A 24,504-nucleotide genomic window follows, 5' to 3' on the forward strand; every position below is an offset into this window, starting at 1 on the left:
AAAGGTTAGGTGGTTATGTTGCCGCCAAAATATGTCTGCTTGTGTCTGTATATGTGTGGATGGACATGTGTGCATGTGCGCGAGTGTATACCCGTCCTTTTTTCCCCCTAAGGTAAGTCTTTCCGCCCCCGGGATTGGAATGACTCCTTACCCTCTCCCTTAAAGCCCACATCCTTTTGTCTTTCCCTCTTCTTCCCTCTTTCCTGATGAGGCAACAGTTTGTTGCGAAAGCTTGAATTTTGTGTGTATGTTTGTGTTTGTTTGTGTGTCTATCGACCTGCCAGCACTTTCGTTTGGTAAGTCACATCATCTTTGTTTTTAGAATATTTAGTTACACATATAGCTGGTGTGCTCCTTCCATGTAAGATTTTCATCTACTATAACACCCAGGAATTGTTTCAACTGATAGCTCTGGCTCAGTAACCACTTGTCTTGACTTATAATTCAGCAGAAACTCCGTCAGAATTGCCTTATCCTTATGTAGTACCAATTCGTTTTTGGTGAGATATTCTGTGACGAGGCTAATGTTCTCTGTATTATTTTGCATTGCTAACTGCTTTGTAGAGAAGGAGGTATCATCGACATAATTTACTAGGTTTGAATTTTGTGGAATTATTTTAGTATTGATATACACAACAAACAAAAAAGGCCCAATAATGTTTCTCTGAGGGACTCTACATTTAAGAATTTTATAAGATGATTATACTGTTTGTGTATGTCCCCCAGTTGTATGATACAGCTTAACACATTGTCTCCTGTCAGCAAGGTAGGATCTTAACAAGTATATTGGCACTCTTCTGACTCGGTAAGTTTCTAATTTAAGAATGGAATTATTTACAGAGTCAAAGGCCTTGGATAGGTCTATAAAGGCACCAATGACTTCATTTCCATCATCAAGTTTACCCAGTACCACTTGAAAAAATGTATCTACAGCTGTTATTGTAGACCTGCCCTTCCAGAAACCATGCTGCAAGCTTTTTAGTAAATTGTAATTCCAGAAAAATAATTCAAGTTGATCAATAAGTAAGCTTTCAAATAACTTACTGAATATTGACAGCAATGAAATAGGCCTACAATTTTGCACATTGGTAGTAATTCCGTTTTTGTGCACTCACTACTGCATTCTCAGAAATATAGCTGATATGTCATCCCAGCCACTGGATGTATTTGCTTTTAAGTTGTAAATGATTTTCAGGATTTCCAATTCCGTAACACACCTCAAGAAGAATGAATTACTGGGATTTAATGCCTACGGTGGGTCAATCACATCCTCCCTACTTATCTTACTAAATTGGTCAATGAAGCTCTCACATATTTCCTTAGGTTCAGTCAGGAATTTTTCACTGTCTCTAATTACTATGTTGTTGCACACTGCATTGTCACTTCCCCTGCTTTCCTTGTTTACTATATACTCCACACTGTATTGCTAATATTGGTGGACCACCTCATCTGTTCTGCTTACATTTGTGCTTTCAATGTCTTGAGTGCTTCACTGTAGGGTTGTCTACATGTTTTGTGTTTAGATTGGAAACACTGCAGTTTGGTATCTCTAAAAAGAATATATAAATTCTCCATATCTTCCATTAATTTTATCAGATTGGAGGGAAGTTTAAGATTTTTGGAACTGTCAGTTTTCCTTAGTTTTTTTACCACTGGGCATGCCTGATTAAGACAATGGGTTAACATTGTATAAAATCTGTCCCACTTTTTATTAATGTCTTCTGTTTCATATGGACCTACCTGATTCCAGTTTATGTATCCCGGGGTTTCATTTAATGTATGATAATCTAGATTTCTTTTATAGGTAAATAGCTCTCCATGAGATTCTATTTCTTTGTCTATATGAGGCTCTAGAACTAATGCACTATTATCTGAAATGTGGTTCTTGATGGTTCAAACTACAAGGTCTTCCTTGCTTAAGTTTGTAATAACGTGGTCAATACGTGTTAGAGCATCACACATTATTCTTGTTGGTGTGGAATTCACATGTGTGTAATTATAAGACTGTGATGTATCAATATATCTAAGATAATTAACACTATTAGTCAAGGAGTCAACGTTCACATTGCCTACCATTAAAGTGATTTTTATGAAATAAGAGTTTATCAGCAAGTTCCTCTACATGACAAAAGAATTCTTCCATATTACTGTTAGGGGCTCAGTACAGGCTACCTACTATTAACCTGCTTTTTCTGAGCTTTATTCTTATTACAGTTGTTTTAAACACTATCCACATGCAAATTTATCTACCCAGTGTTTTTTTTGCAATGGACATTATTTTTGGCATAAATACCAACACCACCACCTTTATGTTGCTTATTACAATACACACTTTGAGTTTTCTAATTACTTAAATTAATACCACACATTTCCTCACTTTTGCACCCTAGTTCATTCACAAGATAAATATGATGACTACTTGTCACTTAGGAAATTTGTTCAATTTTGTTGGTAATATATTGGAAGTTCTTTGATATTGTTTCGAGTTTACCATCATTTACGATTTTGTCATCAAGTACTTTGCCTTCACATATGCATAGTAAAAGTTGTTTTACTCTAAAAAAGTTTCTGTAGGACTGGTTTCACTTATGAACGAATAGTTTTTATGTATAAGGCTTTTCAGTTTAATCCTTTCTTTTATTATTTGATTTAATTTTTCACACAAATAACGTCTTCCTGCATATTTCAAGTCCGACCCGTGGTTAGTGTGCTGACCTCTATCCAGCTTTCCTATAACTAGAACTGAGCTATACAGTTTGAATGTAGCGCCTTAATTATAATATTTGTTTTTCTTATTTCCTTGTTTACATCTAAGTTATAGGTCAGGTCATGCCGATGCGGGACAGTAGCAACAATTAAGTTTTTCTGCTTATTTTATTCAAGGAAATTCTGCAGAGCTTCAATGGAGACATCAGCTTCATTACTTCTGACATTATTCCCACCACTTACACAAACTATAAAATCATTGCTACACAGCAATTTAATTTTCAAATCAGCATCTTGTACAATGTTTTTTGTTTTTGTGCCGGGTGCCCCAACACTGCTCACTTGAAGATGTTTGCTTGAGTTATTTAGGATTTCAGCTAGATTTCTTCCATGGCTATATGAGAGTAAAATCACATTGCACTTTCATGTGTGTTTTGGAGTACCAGAATTATGGAGTTCATTGAAGGAGTCACGTACTGCATTGCCATGATTATGTTCGCACTGTGAACTTTTCCTGTATTCCTTATTAACTGTCTGTTTTTCATTAGTTTTTGAGAGCTGATTACACTTCATTACGGTAGTATTCAGAGATTCATTACAGTTTTTTTTTTTTACTGAGAATCTGGTATTGTATCTTATTTTCACATTTGTCAGTGTGTTTGTTTCAAAATTACATTTACTAAGTTCGTTATCAAGTTATGTAAATTTACTGCCACCATTGCAACCACTTATTGATAGGACACTATACCTGTTTTTATCAACAAACTTCTGTTCATCTGCCATGATTGATACTTTTTTTGCTTTTAAAGCACTTACTTGTTTCCAGTCCTGCAGTTAAGGCCTACTTGTTTGGAGGTCAGGAACTCGTGGTGTCTGTAGTTTTCACAGCACTGAATTTTCACTTGTTCAGTGGGTGTTTTTGCATCTTAATGCATTCATTATGAACTGTAGACTTATTAAGTGCTCATTTAACTTCCGAAGTTCTCAACTACAATGACTACAAAAATGCTTTTTCACCACTTCACTGTAACTTCTGTTCACTTTATCAACACATACAACTTCACATGACACCACCTTGAAGGCAAGATCCTGTAATCCTGGAATGCCAAAAATTGTTCACTGGCCCCAAATGTAACAATGATTCCAAGTTTTTCTTATTTTGCTTGCCTGAAATTCAGTGTTGGTAACAGTTTGCCATGCCCTGAATGCTGAGAACTGCAGGAATATCACTTGTGAAGGATGATTTTTTTGTTAAAGACTGTTCTCCTCTCTTATTCTGTCTGATTCTATGAAAAGATGATATATTAATATAGAGCTCTTCAGTACTGTGACCAAGTGCCCCTGCTGTCACCAAAACAATTTTTATACATAATCTGTCATATGAATATAATAGAGGGAAACATTCCACGTGGGAAAAATACATCTAAAAACAAAGATAATGTGACTTACCAAACGAAAGTGCTGGCAGGTCGATAGACACACAAACATACACACAAAATTCAAGCTTTCGCAACCAACGGTTGCTTCATTAGGAAAGAGGGAAGGAGAGGGGAAGATGAAAGGATGTGGGTTTTAAGGAAGAGGGTAAGGAGTCATTCCAATCCCGGGAGCGGAAAGACTTACCTTAGGGGGAAAAAAGGACAGGTATACACTCGCACACACACACACACACACACACACACATATCCATCTGCACATACACAGAAACAAGCAGACATTTTTTGTCTGGTTGTGTCTGTGTATGTGCGGATGGATATGTGTGTGTGTGTGTAACCCAGAACCTCCCACAGAAAAACCACAAAAGTGCCCCACTTGTGACAGGATACTTTCCAGGACTGGATCAGATTCAGAATGTGGCTCTCCAGCAGGGATATGACTTCCTCAAATCCTGCCCTGAAATGAGATCCATCCTTCATGAAATCCTCCCCACTCCACCAAGAGTGTCTTTCCGCCGTCCACCTAACCTTCGTAACCTCTTAGTTCATCCCTATGAAATCCCCAAACCACCTTCCCTACCCTCTGGCTCCTACCCTTGTAACTGCCCCCAGTGTAAAACCTGTCCCATGCACCCTCCCACCACCACCTACTCCAGTCCTGTAACCCGGAACGTGTACACGATCAAAGGCAGAGCCACGTGTGAAAGCACCCACGTGATCTACCAACTGACCTGCCTACACTGTGTTGCATTCTATGTGGGAATGACCAGCAACAAACTGTCCATTCGCATGAATGGACACAGGCAGACAGTGTTTGTTGGTAATGAGGATCACCCTGTGGCTAAACATGCCTCGGCGCACGGCCAGCACATCTTGGCGCAGTGTTACACCGTCCGGGTTATCTGGATACTTCCCACCAACACCAACCTATCCGAACTCTGGATATGGGAACTTGCTCTTCAATATATCCTCTCTTCCCGTTATCCACCAGGCCTCAATCTCCGCTAATTTCAAGTTGCCGCCACTCATATCTCACCTGTCATTCAACAACATCTTTGCCTCTGCACTTCTGCCTCGACTGACATCTCTGCCCAAACTCTTTGTCTTTAAATATGTCTGCTTGTGTCCGTATATGTGTGGATGGATATGTGTGTGTGTGTGTGTGTGTGCACGAGTGTATACCCGTCCCTTTCTCCCCCTATGGTAAGTCTTTCCGCTCCCGGGATTGGAATGACTCCTTACCCTCTCCCTTAAAACCCACGTCCTTTCGTCTTTCCCTCTCCTTCCCTCTTTCCTGATGAGGCAACAGTTTGTTGCGAAAGCTTGAATTTTGTGTGTATGTTTGTGTGCCTGTCGACCTGCCAGCACTTTCATTTGGTAAGTCACATCATCTTTGTTTTTAGATATATTTTTTCTACGTGGAATGTTTCCCTCTATATATATATATATATATATATATATATATATATATATATATATATATATATATAATCTCTTACACTTATCTATCCAATGCAGCCCCAAACTTTTCAGTAGTAAAATCTTTGGTACCTCACCTAGCAGCATTCTCCAATGAACTACTCTCAGAAGTACTTTCAAATTCCTCACCATTACCATTGTAGACCACAACAACAACAACAACCATTACCAATGTCAATTTCATCTGAACTTGAAATTCCTTATAGATTTCAGATGATGAAGAAAGAAGTATAGTGCAAGATGCAGAAGTAGATGCTGTGCACTTTTGTTCCTCTTGACTTTTCTCTTCTTCCAATTTTCTGTGCCTCACTCATTTTTCTTTATGTACAAGTATTCAGTCTACTTCTACATGGTAGGCCTTATGCTCTGGCTTTTTCTGTTGAAGTAAAACCATCTTGTCTTCTTCCAACTTGATTGTCTGTAGAGCATGGGAATGTGCAGTATCAAAAAAACTGTAGAAATTATTTATAAACTTCTTTTCACAGCACTCAAACATGTCTTGAGATGATTTTGCAATTTGCTCCACCCCAAATGCAAGATTATTACTTTTTGTGAACAATGCTGAATATCTCTTGCCAGAATTCTTGTTCTCTTCCAAAATATATGCACTTGGGAACCACAAGATCAGCACAGTCAACTGTAAATCTTGTATGTTATAGAAAACTTCTCTATGTAATGGTTATTTGGCATTTTATGTTTCACACTAACAACACATGTCTCTTGGTACTGCATAATTGTTGTGACATCTTAGACAGAGACTGTAAAATACATGTGATGCAATCAGAAACAAATAAAGAACTGACTGCACTGGACATACACATACTCTGGCATAGGTTACAGTGATTCTATTGCAACAGAATTTTGAGCAGATGTGTTTTAGAGTCACATGAACAATACAGGATGGTGAACACACAAAAATATTAAAGTCAGGAAATATGGGACACCTTAACTGATACATTCCATAACATATGAACACTGTTTACACGTTCTCAAAAGATTCCATCACACAAGTGACTACTGAAATCATGACATCACCACAACACACATAACAAAACAGCACATTCTGCTTTGTGAACTTGAGATTAAGCATTATACACAGGTCCAGTGAAGTTACAGCAGTGGGATCACATCAGAAACCTCTGCTTCATACACTTAAATTGGGTATACAGTGGGATGAAACTACTGCTGATATAAATAGGACTCAAAACTCACAGCCTCCATCTTTGGCATCAGGGGTTATATTTTTATGTGGACTGGCACAGCCTCATACTAGCAATATTGTACTGTAGCTGATGCTGTAAGCTTGCTACTTGACTAACCATGCTGGCAGTGCCACCTTTAGGCCTGTGCTGTAAGTTCGCAATTTTCCCAGCAGACTACAATACTATGGCTGACTGACCTGCGTGACTATCAATTGCAGTCACATCATGAACATCTTTCAGGTAAAGAATAATTGAACACTGCAGTCCCTCAAGGAAATGTGTTAGGCCCAATAATGTTTCTCATTTATGATGCTAGTGTGAAAAATTTGGAATCATTATCACATACTAGACCAAGCAATGGAAAAGGATTACGAGATGGTTTACGACTGGGCACCTTAAACGTAAGGACTCTAACTGGGAAGTTAGAAGAAATTGTAGAAATGATGGAAGGAGGAAATTGGACATCTTGGGACTTGCTGAGACTAGGTGGAGAGGAGTTGGTGAAAAACCACTAAGTAAAGGATGTAAACTGTACTGGATAGGGAATGAGAGGGGAAGAAATGGAGTGGCAATAGTGGTCAGAGAGGGTCTGCTGGAGGAGGTGGAAGGTATCAATGATCGAATGATAAAAGCCAGAGTACGAGTGAAAGGAAAAAGCATCCAAGCATATGCCCCACAGGTGGGGTGTACAAAAAAGGAGAAGGAGGAATTTGATGACATGCAAAAGCAGCTAAATGGAGGTAATCAGATTATAATAGGGGACCTCAATGCACGTGTTGGCACAGACAGGAAAGGATTCGAGGAGATAGTGGGACCAGAGGGCTGGGGGAACCGAAATAGAGAAGGAAAATTGTTGCTGGAATTCTGCAAGAGGAATGGGCTGGCGATCGCAAATTCCTGGTACAAGAAGAGAAGTAGCCACAAAATAACTTGGTACAGTGGAGACTGGTCCCAAACTTCAGTAGTAGACTATGTACTAGTGGATAGGCAGATGATGAGCAGCCTCATAGATGTTAAGGTCATTCCATCTGAGGCCTTAGACAGTGACCATCGGCTGTTGGTAGCCACCCTGAGAGAGAAAAAAGATAGGAGGGCAACAGATATACAGGAGAAAAGGTTGAAGACATGGATGCTGAAAGAGGATGAACGGAGGACCCAGTACCAGACACTGATCAGGAAGAAGCTGCCAAAGGAAGATCAGAGAACAGTGGAAGAAGAATGGGGAGATTTTAAGAGGGCTCTAGTTGAGGCAGCTGAGACTGTGTGCGGAAGAACTAGTACAAAGAGGAGAAGTAAGGAAACCCCATGGTGGAACAACATATGTAAAGAGGCAGTACTTCGAAAGAACAAAGCCTTCAGAGAATGGTTCCAGACCCGAACAGAGGAAGCTAGGGTAAAATATAAGGAAAGCAAGAAAGCGGCACAGACCATAGTAAGGGCGGAGAAGAAGAAGTGGATGGAAAAATGGACAAGAATGTTAGAAGAGGACAGTGAAGGGAACAGAAAAGTACTTTACACCATGGTAAGAAATAAGAGGAACGACAGAAGTGAGTGCCTGAGGATCATGGATAATAATGGAAGAGTTGTGGAGGAAATGCATGAGCTCAAAAAGATTTGGAAGGAGTACTTTGAAGATCTGTTGAATGCCGCCAAGCGGGTAACTAACAGCGATGGAGAGCCTAAGGCAGCAGACGATTATAATAGTGGGGAAATTGATGATCTAACTTGGAATGAAGTGGAAGAAGCCATAAAGAGGATGAAAGGGGGCAAGGCACCAGGTTGGGACAAAGTAACAGTGGATATGATACGAGCAGCAGGAGAAGTAGGAACCCAGTGGCTATACAGAGTGCTGAGGGTGGTGTGGAAGGAGAACAGAATTCCTGAGGATTGGAAGAAAGGAATTATAGTCCCGATCTTCAAGAAAGGGGATAAAAGGAGATGTGAGAACTACAGAGGAATCACCCTGCTATGCCACTGTGGAAAAATCTATGAAAAGATCCTGGAGAAGAGAATAAGAAGCAGTATTGAAAGTAGACTGCAAGAGGAGCAGTACGGTTTCAGACCGGGAAGATCAACAACGGACCTCATATTTGCGGTAAGGCAACTGCAGGAAAGGCACTATGAGTACGGGAAGGACTTAATCATGGCCTTTTTAGATATTGAGAAGGCGTATGACAGTATCTGTAGGGACAAGCTCTGGGATGTGCTGAACGCAAAAGGGATAGATGAAGAGATAACACGAAAAGTCAGAAAAATGTATTAGGGAAGTGAGAGTTGTGTGAAAGTGGGGAGGGAACGTACTGCATGGTTCAAGCTGGAAAATGGGCTGCGACAGGGAAGTGCACTTTCGCCTCTATTGTTTATTATTGTTATGGATGAAATCCTACAGCAAGTATCAGATGCAATTGGAGATCATAAAATGAAAGCAGTGCTTTTTGCCGATGACCTGATGTTATGGGGAAATTGCGAGAAGGAGGTGCAAGAGCATTTAGATGCATGGGAGGCAATGGCAGCACAATATGGAATGCATTTCTCTGCAAAGAAAAGTGAAATAATTGTCACAACAAGGAAGAAGAATAGGCCAAATGTGGATATAGCTTGTGGAGGGGAAAAACTACAAGTGGTAGAGAACTTCAAGTACCTGGGAAGCATGATTGAAAGTAAGGGGGGAAACGCAATGGAAATAAATGAAAGGTGCAGAAAAGCAGGGCAGTTCTACAAATGCATTAGGGGGCTTATTTGGAGCAAGGAGGTGCCACAGAAATCCAAGGGAATTATATACCGAACCTACTTGGTCCCCATATTGGCATACGGAAGTGAGACATGGGTAATGCATAAAAGCAACAAAAGTAGAATACAGGCTAGTGAAATGAAGTTCCAGAGGAGCAGGTTGAGTGTAACAAGACGAGACAGATTGTGAAATGTGTATGTGAGGGAAAGACTAAAGGAGGAACCAGTACAGGACAGGATAGAAAAATCAAGACTGCAGTGGTATGGACACGTGAAGAGAATGGATGAGGGAAGAATTTCAAAGAGGATGTTTGATCTGCAACTGGAGGGGAAGAGGCCCAGAGGAAGACCAAGAGATAGATGGATGAAGGGAGTGAAGGAATGTGTGACGAGAAGAGGAGAGAACTGGATGAAGGTGGAAGAGGGGGAATGGTGGAAAGACAGAACACGATGGAGAGGCCTGTGTTCCCAACAGACCCAGCCAGTGGCTGGAAACTGTCCAAGATGATGATGATGACCACACACTAGAGCTATTGCAGTGATGATCCCACATAATAATAGGTCATCCTTAATGGGTAAATACATGATGTGTAAGTGCTCTTGGGCAGAGATTCATGGTGCAGATGTCTTCCTTAGCCCAATCATCAAACAGCAGAAAAAGTCAACTAGGCGAAAGAAATTGTGGAGTCACAAATTTTTGCACAGTGCTACAGGGGAGTGTCATGAACAACATACTAAAAATCCCGACTAGTGGGATGTCATGGAGGAGGGATTGTTGAAAGGTCACTTTTTGTTGTTGTTATTGAGTAGCTCAAAAAATATTATATATTAAATTTCCTGCAGAAAAAGTTCTATTTATTTTCCTCCATACCAGTAGTTTCCAGGTCACAGTGGAAAAAAAACTGCACATTGTCAAAATTATTGTTTTAGCAGTACAAAATCAATGTTTATTTTTAAATGAAGTGGGTTGATTACACATATTAAATGTATGTATCACATCTAAGTGCAGTAGAGCTGTATTAAAGGACCTATTGTGTTCTGTGGGTGTAACTGGGGACAGGGGGAATGTATGGAGTAGAAATGCGAGGGGTGGTAGGTTGCCAGATTGTGTTCAGGAGCTTCCTTCCTTGAAAAGTCTGCATCAACTCAGCACTGAGCAGGTTATTCCCCATTCCATTTACCTCACAATCAAGTACAGGGTGTTCCACTAAGTTATGATTACTCTCCCCAGTGCCAAAGACATATTCGGGGGATCTTTATTTTACAACAAATGCATTAACACTGCATGGAATGAAGATATGAGTTACTCGTAACACTAACACAAGAAATGTATATGGACCTAATCTACATAAATATCTGCACACTGTTCTACACTGCTAGAGAGGAAATTGATTCTTAGTCACCCTTTACAGCAGCTGTAGTTTTCTTCTGGGAAAGGAGATATTCTTGATTGTGAGCACTGCTTGAGTTGGAGTTTACAGACAGACAATACCTCCCCAGTATTTCCTGTCAACTTCTCATATGTGAGTAGACAAAATAACTTTCACTAAGCTCATGTTTATGTAGTGGAGTTACCTTCAGTATATCAAATGAGTACTTATTCACAATTGTTAAGTCAGCTATTATGTGAAACAATTCAACAGCTTGAACTGTCAACTCTCTATCACATTGAAGAGCCTGTTCCAAGCGTAATGTGCTATCCACATGTTGATTTTATTGTATCAACTTTAACTGTCTGGAATACTTTTCAAAGCCTGAGGGGTATGAAATACATCACCCTAGCCTCCGCACTCCCAACATCTGAACTGACTCAGAGGAGTAAACTATACCCTTGTATAATAGAAGTGGTAGGTCACCTGTGTGTTATAGAATTTCAGATACTTCAACAGATACTAAGATGACAAAAGTCATGGGATAGCAATATGTACATATACAGATGGCAGCATTATTCTCTACACAAGGGCATAAAAGGGTAGTTCATTGGCAGAGCTGTCATTTGTCCTCAGGAAATTACTGTGAAACAGTGTATCATGTGATTATGGTCACACAATGGGAATGAAAAGCCTTTGAATATGGAATGGCAGTTGGAATTAGACACAGGGGACATTCCATTTTCAAAATCAATATTCCATGATCCATGGTATCAAGAGTGTGCAGAGAATACCAAATTTCAGGCATTACCTCTCACTACAAACAACATAGTGGCCAGTAGCTCTCACTTAACAACCAAGAGCAGCATCATTCACATAGAGATGCCGCTGTTAACAGACTAACAACATTGTATGAAATAACTGCAGAAATCAAAGTGGGACATACAACAAATGAATCCAATAGGTCAGTGTGATGAAATCTGCAATTAATGGACTATGGCAGCAGATGACTGATGCAAGTGCCTTTGCTAACAACACAAAATCACCTGCAGTGCCTCTGCTGCACTCGTGACCATATTGGTTCGAGCCCAGATGGCTAGAAAACTGTTCCCGAGTCAGATGATTCCTGATTTCTGTAGGTAAGACCTGAGTGTGGCACAGACCCTATGAAACAATAGACCCCAAGTTGTCAAGAACTGTGTAAGCTAGTGGAAGCTCCATAATTCTGTAGGCTGTGTTTATAGAGAATAGACTGGGTCTTCTGGTCCAAACTGATCACTGACTAAAAGTGGTTGTTTGGCTACTTGGAGACCTTCTGAAGCCATTCATGGACTTCGTCTACCCAAATAATGATGGAATTTTTATGGAGGACAATGTGAAATTTCACTGGGCCACAAGTGTTCATGACTGGTTTGAAGAACATTCTGGACAATTCAAGTGAATGATGTGACCATCCAGATCGCCCGTCATGAATCTTATCAAACATTTATGTGGTATAACTGAGAGGTCAGTTCAGGCACAAAATCCTGCAGTGGCAATGCTTTCACAGCTATGGATAGCTATAGAGGCAGAATGTCTCAGTATTTCTGCAGGGGACTTCCAATGACTGGTTAAGTCCATGTCACTTCAAGCGGCTGCACTATGCCAGGCAAAAGGAGATCCGACACGATATCAGGAAGTATCCCATGACTTTTGTAACCTCAGTGTAAGTCAAGCAATCATTGATAGCAGGTTGTTGTTCTAGACTGTAACATATCAGGTCCACTCAATCATACATATCCACACTTATCTTGAAGACACACCATGAATGTGTGGTTAGTGACACCACTCAGTGCAACCGGCTATATATGTGCCAACAATTCCTGTGTGGAAAAGATTTGTGCAGAAACCCATTAACACAACTAATCACATGAGAAGTGCAATAACGTTCAGGTGTTTCATTAATTCGCCACCAAACGACTACAATACAATTACACAGCTTCACAATACTCTGTCCACAACAGACAGCAACAGCTGTCACATTTACCAATACAATTCCTTTCCCACCGACCCTACACAGGACACTAACAACAGCACATTTACAAATTAAATACTCCTCAGTCGCTGTTTAAAGGAATGTATTTTACATAAAAGCTTGCTTAACACTTGAAAGGAACTCTACTATCTACAAACAAGCTCAATGAAGTTATTTTGTCTATTCATATAGGAAAACTGGACAGGAAATGCTTTTGAGGTATAGTCTGTATGTAAACTGAAAATCGAGCAGAGCCCATAGTTAAGAAAATCACCTTTCCCATACGAACACCACAGCAGCTGTACAGGATGGCTAAGAATCAATTTCACTTCTGGCAGTGTAGAACAGTGTTAAGATATTTACATAGATTATGGCAACATACCTTCCCTCACACTCCATTCTGCACCCATGGAACACAACTTATCCCATACTATGGCTCTACCGTACATAGATGTCATACACACATTTTGTAATTGTTTTTAACCCACTTTACTTAAAATAAAACATTACTTTTGTACTGTTAAAAAAATATTTTTGACAGTCTGCAAAAATATTCTGCAGGAAATTTCAGGTAGTTTGATTTTGTACTTTGAAAAATTTTCAATAGGTTCCCCAGTTTCTAAGCTGTTTGAGAAAAACATGAGGAGAATGTGACTTTTTAGAACCCCTTCCCCCTTACATACCAACACTCAGGAATTTTAGTATGTTGTTCATGAAGTCCCCTTGTAGCACCATGCAAAAACCTGCAACTACACAGTTTGTTGAGGATGGAAAATACTGAAATAAAGAAATGTATGAAACCAAAGGAAACTCATGCTGATTTTCTGGGCACACTGGAGGACTCTGCTCCTTCATATTCAGTGGTTGTCAAGTGAACAAATATGTTTGAATTTGGTCAGGAAAACTCTGATGTTAATTTTCTCAGTCATCAGCCAAGATATGCCACTAACCCAGAAATAAATGAAGATGCCACTATCCCAGAAGTAACCGCACAAATGGTCTTGGAGGAAGGTAACTAAAAATGAGTGAACTGCTGAAGCTATAAGTATGTCATCTGAATGGCATATCACATTTTAACAGTGGAATTGAATATGAGAAAACTGTGTGCTAAATTGCTGCTGTGACTCTTAACACAGGATCAGAAATGCAACAAAATGGAAATGTGTGAACCACGTTTGACCTCTTTTCAGAGCAACCAATATGGATTTTGTTCCAGTTTGTAACCACAGATGAATGTTGGGTCCATTACTATAACACACAGACAAAAAAACAGTCATAGCACTGGAAACATGATGATTCAACACCACTGAAGAAATCAAAGTATTGTGTTTCTGTGGTCTCCTACAATGCTACCAATCCACATTGTCACACTGCTATGTCAATGCTCCAGCCCCATAGGAACATTAGCAGAAGCCAGCTGAACTTCACCTGCCTGCAGAAAGCAGGCTAGATTTGGGGGCATGCACAAGAGGGTAGAGGCCACCACATAAACGGATCTTTTGGTGTATCCGAAGCGCCATTTTCCTCAACCAATCTGAGCCCACATTGCCAGACCAATAGGTATCTACTTGTCATCTACCACCTGGGTATGACTGCCCTCACCCAGCAAGTAGCAGGCAGTTCTGTCTGTGCCAGCAGAAGCAGAAATTCACCAGCACCATGTCACCACTCAGACTTGATGCCGTCCTTGCCATCTGGAACCAATGCGCATCGTGACCTGCTGCTCCAGCTGTGAAGTCTGAGGCGCAGACTTCTGGTATTGCTCATGAGATGGGATTTTAATTTTCTGCCTACTGTGCAATCTAAGAAGAATAGCTACTTCTTTGCAAGAGAACTTTTCAAAGGATAGTCTCACACAAATATTTATTTATGTTGTTTTCCTGAGAACTTTAAGTTGTCCAAGGAGTCTTCCCTTTATTGTCAAGAAGGATTTTTCCTATTTGTTTTGAAATGCCAACAGAGTGCAGAACTTATGTTTGTGAAGAAAAAATGACTGTGTCAACAAATTGATTCATGAGTATAATTACTTACTTACTGGAAAATTGCCCCAAGTCAGGACTCTTCATTTTCAAGAATATCACATAACTGTTAAAGATAGGGCTCCTGTGTTATTGTCACTATGTCATTGGCAGGTGTGCCTATAGACCTTACCCATCTGATCCTCTTTCTGCTTCAACAGATGTAGAGGGCCAACAGGGCTCTTCTGGTGAAGCTCATGGGTCGGCTGCACTTGTCACTGGAGGTTTCGAAGCACAGTGACACAATCCTCAACCCCAACCGGGAGTTTCAGCAGCCACTGCCTCCCTTCTGTGTATTTGACCACAAAGTGGAGCCATGGTTGTGATACCTAATGCAGATGGAACAACATTTCCTCATCCAAAGACTGACAGGTGACACCTGGCAGAGCACTTATCATCGGACAAAGCCAGCCCCTTTGTATACCAGCTTATCCAACAGCTGCATCCTGAGGCTGGTCCAGACTCTGTTTTCTATGACCTTCTGAAGTCCAGTGTCTCTGACTGTTTTGATTCCAACGTTGATGTGGCTGCGGCCAACCACAGTTTTATTAATTGTCACAGTCTGTCTCGTGAATCTTATCAGCAGAGGATTATGCGATTCCGGGGACAGTTTCACGATTGGCATTTCCAGTGTAAACATTCATGTTTCCTCCCTTGTGCGTGAGGCTCTCCATCACAATTTCCTCAAACTTAAGGCTACCTCCCTTGAGTCTTGCCTCTCTATTATTCTGCTATATTAGCAGTCTAAGTGCATCGCATTATCCCTGCAGGATCTGGCAGTGGTCTTAGCCTCTAAGCTGCCTCGGAAGCCTTCTGCCTCCCTCAAACCACAGATAAGGGTGGGCATTGTGTGTATGCCCTTCCTTCCTGCAGTTGATTTTTTAGTAGCTGTCAGTGGCAGCAGTGTCATTTCTGAACACCAGATGTTTGGCATGTGGAAAGTCTAACCACCAGTCCAAAGTTTACCTTTCCATGGCGATGCCTGTTGATTGGGTGTTTCATGCTGCCCTCAAACCTGACGACTCTGGGGACTGCGATGCTCCACCGTCTATTCTTTTGATCTGCACGATGGTCCCTTCCTCCCACAAATCAATGTCTCTCCCTGTTCCACTTGATGGGATCCTGGGGTTTCTCCATACTGATACTGGGTCTTCTGCCACCATCACTGACTGGCCAATGTATAAGGCCCTGGGATTCCACACACAGCTACACAGTTTTAGCAACAAGCTCATTCCCATCAAGGATGCCCTCTCAGCACATTTTCAGTACAGGAACACAGCTATCAAAGGACACATTCTGGTTGTTAGATTTCCTGATACCTCTGACCTTCTCAACTTGGACCCTTTCACCACTCTGGGGATGCAGATTCACAGTGCCATTTCTCATGTCAGTCGGATGAAGGTTAATTCCTGTGCCTCAGATTTGTTCACCAAGTACTCCAAACTGTTTTCTGCAATCTCTTCTTTCTGGTGTCAAGGATTTTCAGAGCCACGTCACACTTCTTCCACCAGCAGTTTCTAAGTTTTAGAAATCTTGGACCATTACTTTTGCGCAGCAAGACCATATCTGACAGAAACTCTGCCATTTACAGGAAGCTGGTGTCCTCACTCTCATCTCCAACAGTTGCTGCGCTACCCCCATTGTTCTTTTAGAGTAGCCCAACGAGGGGTGCCTACAGATGGAGAGGGGAGGGGGGGGGGGGGGCAGTTGCCCCTAGTGAGAATTCATTCAGTTTACGAATATAAAAAATACCTGTAACTTTAGGGCTTAGTTATGTATGATTTAAAATACCTGTTAAATAGCCACTAAAATAACCGGAAAATATCGATAAAATGACGTAAAAATGATATAAAACATATGTAAACAGAATTACCGGATGAACTAGAGCAATCAAAAACTTTAAACGAGAAACGAACTAAAATTTAAAAAATGACATAAATTTAAAAATTGTGTGTTTTTCTTTAAGAAATCTCATTTGTTGAAGATGTGAAAAATTGTTATATATCCGTCTTACAGCTATTACCTATGAAGTATCTTTATTATTATTTCTACACCCACACGTGGTAGAAATTAACAACAGCAAGTGAGGCAACAATGGGAATAATCACATGAACCAGCAGTTTATTGTTAACTTTTACAAATGCATTCTTCAGCAACATTTAAGCATTTTACTTGAAGGCACACCCATTGTTCGTTCTTTACATATTAAAAGAATCAGTTGTGTCATAAAGGGACATTAAACACAAACGTAAAAAAAAAAGATATCTTTCTTGAAAAATAATCTATGATACAGTATCTTTATGACAAAAATACAAAATTAAACATAGATATCTATAGCCGGAATATTCAAGATTTTAGTAACTTTAGACAATGCATATCCGATAAGGAAAGACCGTTTACATGTTAACAAACTCTGGGAATTACTAATAAGCTATAATAAAATAAAACAAATCTGCCAATCGACAAACTACTACATGTGTACGTGATCCCATTAAGAATGGTACCCATGGTGAGAGTTCCATCTAGAAAATGTTGACTTATAGGGTACTAACATGTCACCCGCTCTGTTCCCACCTCACTAGGTACAAACCTCTTCATAAACCTCAACTGGCAACACAATACAGTTGCACAACAAAACGCACTTGGCAAAATTTTATTCTTTCAAATTTCAAATAATGGTTAACAATTGTCACACGCTAATTTAAATTAGAGTATTGTATTATGTTCCTCTTTGTTTGCTGAAGAAGTGTTCAAGGGTACTGTGTGGCCACTAATATTGCTACTTGTCTGTAGAAGTAGGCAATATTCGTCACTGGAACTACTGTCAATGAACGTGATCCAGCAGGGTGTGGCGTGAGCTACCTACATTTCCAGAACATTCTAGATGAGTCTTGCTATGTTCTAATAGGAACATTTCGCATAAATATTTCCACATCCATCGCAAGAAACCGCTCCAAACGATCGCACGAAACTCAAAGTCGCTGGATTGTTGTCTAATGGACACCACGCTGTTTCATTGTTGAACCAAAACCCCTCCCTCACTCCCACCACTGTGATACGATTTCAGCTTCTGTTCTTTAGTCATCTCTCAGTTAGGTTCGACATTGCGTCATGTTAAGGGTTGTGCAAATTCATTGTGAGTTGTAAGTGGACAGTGGATTGCATAGACGTTTGTACATTGTGAATGTAAAAGCGCAGTGTATACAGTGGCAAAATGACAGATATAAGTAAGTTTTTTGTACCTCATAAGCGAATGAAAACTACAAATGAAAGTGGAGGTGTCAAAGAAGATACTGTCTATGATGAGGTATCACAGGAAAGGGTGAGTCAAATGCAACCATCACTATTAAAAATTCCAGTAGTTGTGCTGATGGAGAAAATAAAGATGAAGCCAGTACCTCTGCTGGCTTCAAATGCATTGATGAAAAGGGTTGTAGTATCCTGGTCAGTATTCCCGATGTCTGAAATTACATTGAAAAAAAGGATATTGACAATTGCCTAAAGTATGGGATTTTATTGAATCCATGGCAACCTGAAAAATGTTATAATTTTAAGAATGACATAGACAGCACAAAAAGAACATTTTGACAAGACTGGCTGTCATTATATCCATGACTGGTCTATTCTAAAGCAGTTAAAGGTGCCCTCTGCAAGTTTTGTGTGCTTTTCTGCCCACGCATAACACATGATAGTCATCATGGTGCATTCATAAGCCGCCCATTCACAAATTTCAAAAAGTTCCATGAATGTGCAAAAATGCATATGAATTCCGAGTGGCATAAAGATGCAATAGAAAAGTCAAATAATTTCATTAGTGTTGTGACAAACAAAACTAAAAGTGTGGAAGAACTCACCAACGACAATCTTGCGAAATTAGTACAAACTAATTGTGCAAAGTTAAAATCAATTGTTTCTTGTGTATTGTTTTGTGCATTACATGACTTACCTTTAAGAGGAAAAACAAATTCAAAATGCTGTATTTGATGATTTGTTACAATTTAGAGTACCGTCAGGTGACAAAACACTAAAAATGCTACTTATGTTTCTCATAGATTTAATTGATGTATGTGCCGAAGTACTAAGAAATGATTTGATTAATACCATCAATAACAGCGAATCATTTTCAGTTTGGCAGACAAAACAATGGATATTGCAGGCACAGAAGAACTTTCTCTTTCTACACATTGTTTTGACCATGCATCTAATGTTGTCAGAGAAGACTTCCTTGGATTTACACCATTAGCAAGGTTAGGTGTAAAACATATCTCCAACACAATAATATCTACTTTATCTGCTTGGGGTTTAAATACAGATAAAATGGTAGGACAAGGCTATGATGGGTGCAGTACGATGGCCGGTAAAATTGGTGGAGTACAGGAGATAATTGCTGAGATATATTCCAAGGCTCGCTTCTATTGTTGTATTAGCCATAGACTTAATTTAGTTGTGAATGGTTTGAACACCTTACCAGAGGTTAGAAATGCCATTGTTACTATCAAAGAAGGAATTTATTTTTTCCGGGGGAGCACGCAAAGGAAAGTCCTAGTTGGGAACCTTCAAAAACTGTATGAGACAAGCTGGTCTGAGAAGCATAAGTCTATAAGGAAATTTAATGATAAGTTTTTAGAAATTGTTGAGGCATTAGCAATTTTACATAAAGAAGGAGATCGTGAAACTAGGCAGAAAGCCTGCCAACTTTACTGCACACTTACTTCTCCAACATTTATGGTTACATTAAAAGTCATAGCAAAATATTCAACCAAACTAGAACCTGTCACCAATATTCTACAATCAGTAAACATTAACTTGTTAGAAGTTCCAGAACACATTCAAGGAATTGTAAAAATGTTATTGGATGACAGAGAAAACGCGGAAGGCAAATTTGAAATGATAATGAAAAGTGCTGAAAGCAACTAAAGTGCACTTGGAATAGATGTCACTGGCATTTGACAACTGTGAGTGTTGCACGACAATTGCATCGTTCAAATCATCCATCAGTTTCTGTCACTGAGTACTACAGAAAATCTCTCTTTATTCCATATTTGGATACCCTAGTCCAGTCCTTGTAAGAATGGTTTTCAGAAGATAACAAGGCATCTTTTGAGATTTTCTGCTTGCACCCAAAAATCCTAAAGCGACCTAGACATGAAAAGGATAATTGGAAATATCAAAAGATTTTATGGCGATCTTTTAGGTAACTTCACTGAAGAAGCACGGACATGGATCAGTATGTGGAAACGTGATAAAGTAACTGAAGGAGATATTGCTGAATTAAGCCTGACTGATCTACTGGACAAAGCCAAATTCTTGCCCGCCATAGCTTCAGCCTTGAAGATAGCCCTTAGCTTACTGGCAACCACCTGCTCTGCAGAAAGATCGTTCAGGTACTTAATTACCACAGTAGCTTTTTTCTGATTGTAATTACTTTATTAGAAAGACTTTGAAACAATTTCTTAAGTCAGATGACACATTTCTTCTAATTATTTTTAAATCTTGTTTGAAATATTATCACAATACAGTAACTGAAGAAGGTTACACTGTATGAATTAGTATAGGCCTACGTCATGTTTGTTTGCAGCACTCTCAGGAGTGTGAAAACGTGGCTAAGAGCTACCATGGCAGATAATCGACTCAGTTGTTTGTGTATGGTGTCAGTTCATCGTGATAAGATAAAATCAGAGTAGGAGTCCTTTATCGAAAAAGTGGTAGGTTAGTTATGGGAAGGACCTGAGACGAATTCAATTTCTGTTTAAGTAATGCAGGTATGTGAGTAGTCAAGTTTTGCACATTATTAGTAACAGAACCGATTTCCACAATCGTATGTCTTCTTTTGTTCTTAATATTAAACTTACAACAGTATTTCAAGCTACATTAATATGTTTGTAACAATAAAACAGCCACATCATCCTTACAACCAAAGTTCACAAAATTTGTTAAGACATGAATCTGTTATGGGTTGTGGAAATTATTGTGTACACTTAGTTTTTACTTTAAAAAATAAAAAGTAAAGCCCTGTTTTTTTTCACTTTTCAGGGGACTAACAGAAAAAAGTGTAAATAGCAAGAAAATGTATTAAGGCAGGCAAAAATGAACGATTCATTCTTACTTATAAAGAGAAAATAATTTATTTTTACCTATTTAACAATCTGAAATTGTTATTATTTATTTTAAGCACCTATTAACATCTCTCAGCAGTGGTGCACTTACTGACATGGTGTTGTGCCTCAAGAGCAATTGAGAATATTCCCACAACATTAACTCTTAAAATGAGACACCTTAACAGCAAACGTGTGAGAAACAGCAATTCACCAAAACTGATGTGGCTGACACTAGGGCATCTGCCTGTAAGAATACAGCATAGCACACGAATCTAAACACTGCAGAGCTGCCAAATTTTATTCAGAAATGCGTTTCCAGTTTTATTTGTCTCCTCTCTATGACCATGTGGAGTCGCCACACTGGGACCAAATTTGAAACATATGCCAGTTGCCATTTACTTCAGTATTGCAAGCGAGGGTATGCCATTAACCATCCAGGCATTTGATCGATATGGCATATTGTAGAGAGATGGTAGCTAATAAGTGACTGATGATTAATGAGACAATGATGGCTTGTTTGTGATAGTTTGATAATGACTTAGAAATGAGTGGTCTCAATCCCTTAGGAGCCTCAAGGGCCACCTGTGTTTCTAGGCTTCGTTCCTATAATATATCCTGGATGTGCCAGTTTCCAAACATACAGGAAAGATAAAAACTGATTTTCAGCGTCTTGAAGGCCTGGTCAGACACAACGCCGCAGTCTGCCTGTGTGGGTTAGGCACGGCGGATGACCGGGGCAAGGGACGCCGCACAGGCAAAAGCGGTTGCTGCTGCATCAGCTGTCACACCGTGGAAATGGACAGAACCTCATCACATAGCAGCCTGGATGTGTAGCGTGTTATCAAAGATCTGCCTCACGCTGTTGCTGTCAAATGCGCCAGCAAATGCAAACAGCCACTCCGGGCTGCTGCGAATCTGTCTGTGTTGAAACTCGACGTAAGCCAGTGCGGCGAGCTGGCCAGAGTCGCGCTCTGTGTGACTGACACCTATATACAACAACGATGCGGTCTGGCCATTGCTGTTGCGGTTCAAGGCCACAGGTCAGACCGCCAGGCCATGCTTTTTCTGACCAGGTCTTTAAAGTCGGTTGCACTCACAGCGGATATTTTTTGCCAGGTCAATTGACCGTCACCATTGTCAGAAGTCCAGTGTTTACACACATGGCAGTAAAATCACCGTCACCACCACACGAGTCAGCAGATTAAAGCCAATGTACTTTCATCATCAAACCCATTCATTTAATTTTAGTGTGTTACGTAAATTATTCATTGTTTTTAAACATACAGTTTTGTTTGAAATGAACAGACAGTAAAATCTAAGTATTGTTATTGTGTCGACTAATGAAAAGGAGAAGGAAAAACCGAATAATTTGGGATCATCATCCAATTAATTTAAGAAGAGGGGAGGATGGAGCTTTCTAAACATTGTTTGAAGGGAAGGATGACAAGATATCCTTCAGTTACTTCCGAATGTCAATTTTTAATAGCAGGAAAACAAGTGGTTCAGAGAGAAAAAGATTAGGACAGGATCAAACGAAAATGGCGGCAAAATGTACAGTCTGCTAATGTAAAAACAGGTTTTACTATAGTTATAATGTTAGTTTTTTATGTTCATAACTCTGTCATGGTACTAAAAGTGCATCAGTATTTCTAAATTGCATATAAGGGGAAAACATCTGGCTTACCATAAAACGACAAATGCTCTTCAGAGAACAATAGTAATTCAGTAAGCATATTAGAATGTGTAGCCCTATTCCAAAATAGAGTTGTATCACATGAAAGAATCGTTCTTAGTTAGTACACCATGCAGCTGCAGAACACTATAGTTTAGTGCATAAAATAAGCTTTCACAGTAATGTAAGTGAGTTTGACCAAGTTTACACAGTTGAGTGTAGTGAACCATTTTTTTCCAGACTGTTAATTTAAATCCAACTGCGTTCACTGCATGAGCAGTGTTTTTAACTGCTTAAACAATTATTAGTGGTAAGAAAACAATTTATTGGAAGAATATGGGTCAGAAACACATCTGCAGCATTTTCAGTGTCATGGTCCACTCTTAGTCAGTAGTGGAGTCTTATCGTATCCCCTGAGCTAAGGAGATTTTGTCTCAACTGGGTGTTAGCAAGATTTATGCAAAAACTGATCTTTGTGACACATACCTGGAAATTCCTTTGGAGGCAGCCTCCAGGACATTTTGGTTATCAATATCCCGTTCGGTCTTTTTCAATACAATCGTCTTCCCTTCAGTATCATCAGTGCATTAGTAATTTTCCAGCAGTATCTTGAACAACTGTTGCTATATGTTACCCAGGCTGCCAACTACTTGGACAATATCCTGGTTACCGTATTTACTCGAATCTAAGCCGCACTTTTTTTCCGGTTTTTGTAATCCAAAAAACCACCTGCGGCTTAGAATCGAGTGCAAAGCAAGCGGAAGTTCTGAAAAATGTTGGTAGGTGCCGCCACAACTAACTTCTGCCGTCGAATATATGTAGCGCTACACAAGCATGCTTTGGGGGGAAAAAGATAAATACTGGCGCCAAAACCTCTGCATCAGTAAATAAATTTAAAAAAAAAGGTAGAAGATGAGCTTTTTTTTTCTCCGTCCCGAGTTTCGACCACTGCATTTTCATACATTATCCAACAAAGTAAATACAAATTCCGTATTGTTCATCTTTGAATGTAGCAGAATTTCAATGTACTACAAAAATCCGACTGGCAAGACTGTTAGGGATGTTTGTCAATATGGCCAACTCTACGTTCCGAGTTTTTTCCTACATGTGAGAAGAGATGGTTGCTAATAGGAACCTGATGAAATGTGAATAACATGCGCTATTCTCTTCACCATAAGAATAATACGAATATCAAAATTTTGCCATGTATTCTTTCGTGTTTGCTGCTATCTCATTTAAATCCTGTCTGCCTAATAAACTACGAAACTAGAGTGAGACAACAGCAAACGCGGAAGAATATACGTATCGTGTCATGTTTATATTCGTATTATTCTTATGCCTAATAGTGATACAGTCAGAAATGAAGCACGGCAACTGACTAGATTTTAAATGTTAGATGACTAATTTCTGTGCAGAATTTGATGTACTAAAGAAGCGGCTGCAAAGATTTTCAAACGGAGAAAAATTTTCACTAAACTCTCGTTCAGAACATGTTCTATCATATGCAGTCTATTATTTGGTTCTTGTTGATCATTATCAAAGAAAGCAGCAGTGTAAGTAACAAAAAATAGTAGTCTCTTGCCATTGTTTCGCTAATGAAATGATTCCTCTTTTTTTTTTAAGCGGCGGTAGCGCGCACAAAAGCAAGTCATGCCGCGAGCGGCGACAGGCCGTAAACACGCACTATCAAAACGCGACAAACAAACAATGCATGACACAGTAAAGTAATGCATTTTCAGCTTAGAGTGACAAACACCTATAACAAAGAAAATGGCACTT

Source organism: Schistocerca americana, chromosome 1 (genome assembly GCF_021461395.2).
Source record: "Schistocerca americana isolate TAMUIC-IGC-003095 chromosome 1, iqSchAmer2.1, whole genome shotgun sequence".
Taxonomy (NCBI): domain Eukaryota; kingdom Metazoa; phylum Arthropoda; class Insecta; order Orthoptera; family Acrididae; genus Schistocerca; species Schistocerca americana.